This window comes from Amphimedon queenslandica, unplaced genomic scaffold (assembly GCF_000090795.2).
Source record: "Amphimedon queenslandica unplaced genomic scaffold, v1.1 AMPQUscaffold_10762, whole genome shotgun sequence".
Taxonomy (NCBI): Eukaryota; Metazoa; Porifera; class Demospongiae; order Haplosclerida; family Niphatidae; genus Amphimedon; species Amphimedon queenslandica.
Genome location: NW_003548988.1, coordinates 3,073 through 5,626, shown reverse-complemented (window position 1 = coordinate 5,626; position 2,554 = coordinate 3,073). Strand labels below are relative to the sequence as shown.

Genomic DNA, 2,554 nt, shown 5'->3' with positions numbered 1-2,554 from the left:
TTTTTGTGAAATCAAAATTGGAATCACAATCATAATCAGAATCCGCTCACAACATAATAACATGTATCTGTATCAGGAAAAATTAGAATTCTCTAATTTTAATTTTTGACAAAAATTTAGCCAAAGTCCCTGCTTAGCTCAATTTTTGAGGAACTATAAAAATTTCAATTTTAATTGTTATGCATGAGCTCAAACTTTCAACACAGCATAAGTACATGTATATATGCATCAGAAAATATAATAAAAAATCTCTTCGAACAATTTATAGTTTTCAAGACTTAATGCTCTTGTTCTCCAATACCGGTATTAGGACACTACACAAAGCTGAAATATGTTGGAAGATGGAAGTTGCTGGATTATGCTATGAAGAAAGTACTTGACTATATAGTGCATCAGTATTCATTTATTTTAAGATTTATTTTGATGTCTCATTGTCAGCATATCAGATGGATAAATCAATAGGAATCTATGGGATTGTTGATAATCGATAGATGTCTATTAAATATTCTTTATCAGTAAGACACAATGTGCTATTGATTGTGTATGCTGTGTAGAGTAAAACAGTATCTCAGAAGAAAGTACCAAACCGTAAGTCTGAAGGATTTACAGGAACACAAGTAGCTGAATACAAGATTAGTGATATATTTCAAGGAAGTGTTACAGTAAATGATGCTTATCTACATATTTGGATAACTGAAGGCAAGAGTACTCTTGCTGAAGGTTATGCTCAGTTTTTAAGAATACAAATATCATTTTAATTGCTGCAGATGGTTCAGATAACAAGATTCTTGCTTCAACTTATTTCTTTCCTGGAAATTTCACAAAAGCTAATCTTCCTCAAGCTAGAATAACTAACAATCAGTAATATGACATCTTTATCTTCAAATGAAGTATCAGTAAGTTTATATAGCATCGATTATGTGTAGTCATTTGACTAAATAATTTCTTGATAATAATAGTTCAGTCTCCAATCTGATGCAACTGCAGTTTATGTAATGTTGGATAATGGATCACAAGTATAATTATTTCACGTGAGATCATTTTTTACAAGTTATTTGTTTTATACTTTATTGTACAGTGCTGTTAGTGATAATGGGTTTTTAATGAATCCAAACAAAGTCTATAGCATAACATTTACGTCTTTGACTGATGTCACTGCTGAAGATGCTACCAAGAACATACAAAGTATACTTTTATTAGATTAATGATAAATGACAAGGCATTGATATTTTAGGTCACTGGTTGACACATACAATTGATTGACTAAAATAGAACTCACCGTCACATTTTAGATGCTTCCTGCTATACGGTAACTCTATTTGCCATGCATAGCAACTGTTTTTTTATTTGTAAAATAAAATCAAATTAGTTCTTTGATTGGAATTTACAATGTATACATTTAAGGGGGCAGAGGGGAGTTTTATATTGGCCCTGTGGTGTGTGGGGTCTCAGCCCGGCCGGCTCAGCTAGCTAAGCATAAATAGTGAGTTTTATGTGTTATGATGTATAAAAAAGGTAACTTAATTTCGGAACTAATTGTATTAGGTGATTAGGTGACATTTTTTATGATTGTAAAACCGCGCCGGCCCTTGCGCATACGGCTTGCGCTGCTGCGCAGGCCAAAAACATAGATACAGTATCTATATGCCAAGAAGAAATAGCTCGGGCTCTAAGACGATTTTGCTACCTGCTCTAGTATATATGCTGGAATCATGTCTGAAACAAAGCCGCCAGCACCGTCAGATTATAATATTTTCCAGAAGTTCATGTATTACGCGCCAAAGCTAAGAGAAGTGAAGGGCAAGCTCTTGCAATCCGTCCAGGAGGTACCTGGAGAGATATCAGGGATGCAAGCTGACTTGATTAATAAGTATGGAGAAGGGGCACTAACTAGTAACTCTGGTGGTAAAGAGCTGAGGATACTAGTCACTGGGAAGACAGGTCAAGGAAAGTCCACTCTTATAAATGGTTTACTGGGGGCTAGCATTGCCAGAGAAGGAGCTGGTGCTGACAGATGTACTACAGAAGTTGAAGAATTTGAGAAAGAGATCAATGGCGTGCCAGTTGTAGTTTTTGATTCTCCTGGCCTGCAAGATAGCTTGTCAAATGAAGAGGAATATATTGCAAAAATGAAACAAAAGTGCAAAAAGTTAAGTTTGGTTCTCTATTGCACTAAGATGACCAACACACGATTGGGAGATGACGACAAGAAAGCAATGAAGAAGCTAACTGAAGCATTTGGTCAGGGGTTCTGGAATCATGCTGTCTTTGTCCTCACATTTGCTAACATGGAGCGTGTTGACAGAAGGGATGACAGAGATATAAATGAGCCATTGAAAGAACCACCCATCGATGATACGGCTGCATGGAAGTTATTGGAGAAAAAAAGGTTTGAAGGCCGATTAAACTTATGGAAAAAAGAGTTACACAAATTTCTTATCAATGAAGTTGAAGTACGTTCATCAATTGCAAATAGTGTTCCAGTCATACCAACTGGAGATCATGAGGTAACAAGAACCAACCGAACCCCCCTCTGTCTTCCAGATCGTGACAA

The 2,554-nt window shown here is 35.9% G+C and overlaps 1 long non-coding RNA gene across 1 annotated transcript; it reads left to right on the top strand.

Moving 5' to 3' along the window:
- Positions 1 to 1,014: 1,014 nt before the first annotated feature.
- On the top strand, positions 1,015 to 1,330 carry LOC109589892 (uncharacterized). Its single transcript, XR_002188995.1, has 3 exons — positions 1,015 to 1,031; positions 1,079 to 1,185; positions 1,235 to 1,330. It is a non-coding gene; the product is annotated as an uncharacterized LOC109589892 (long non-coding RNA).
- The last annotated feature ends 1,224 nt before the right edge of the window (positions 1,331 to 2,554 follow it).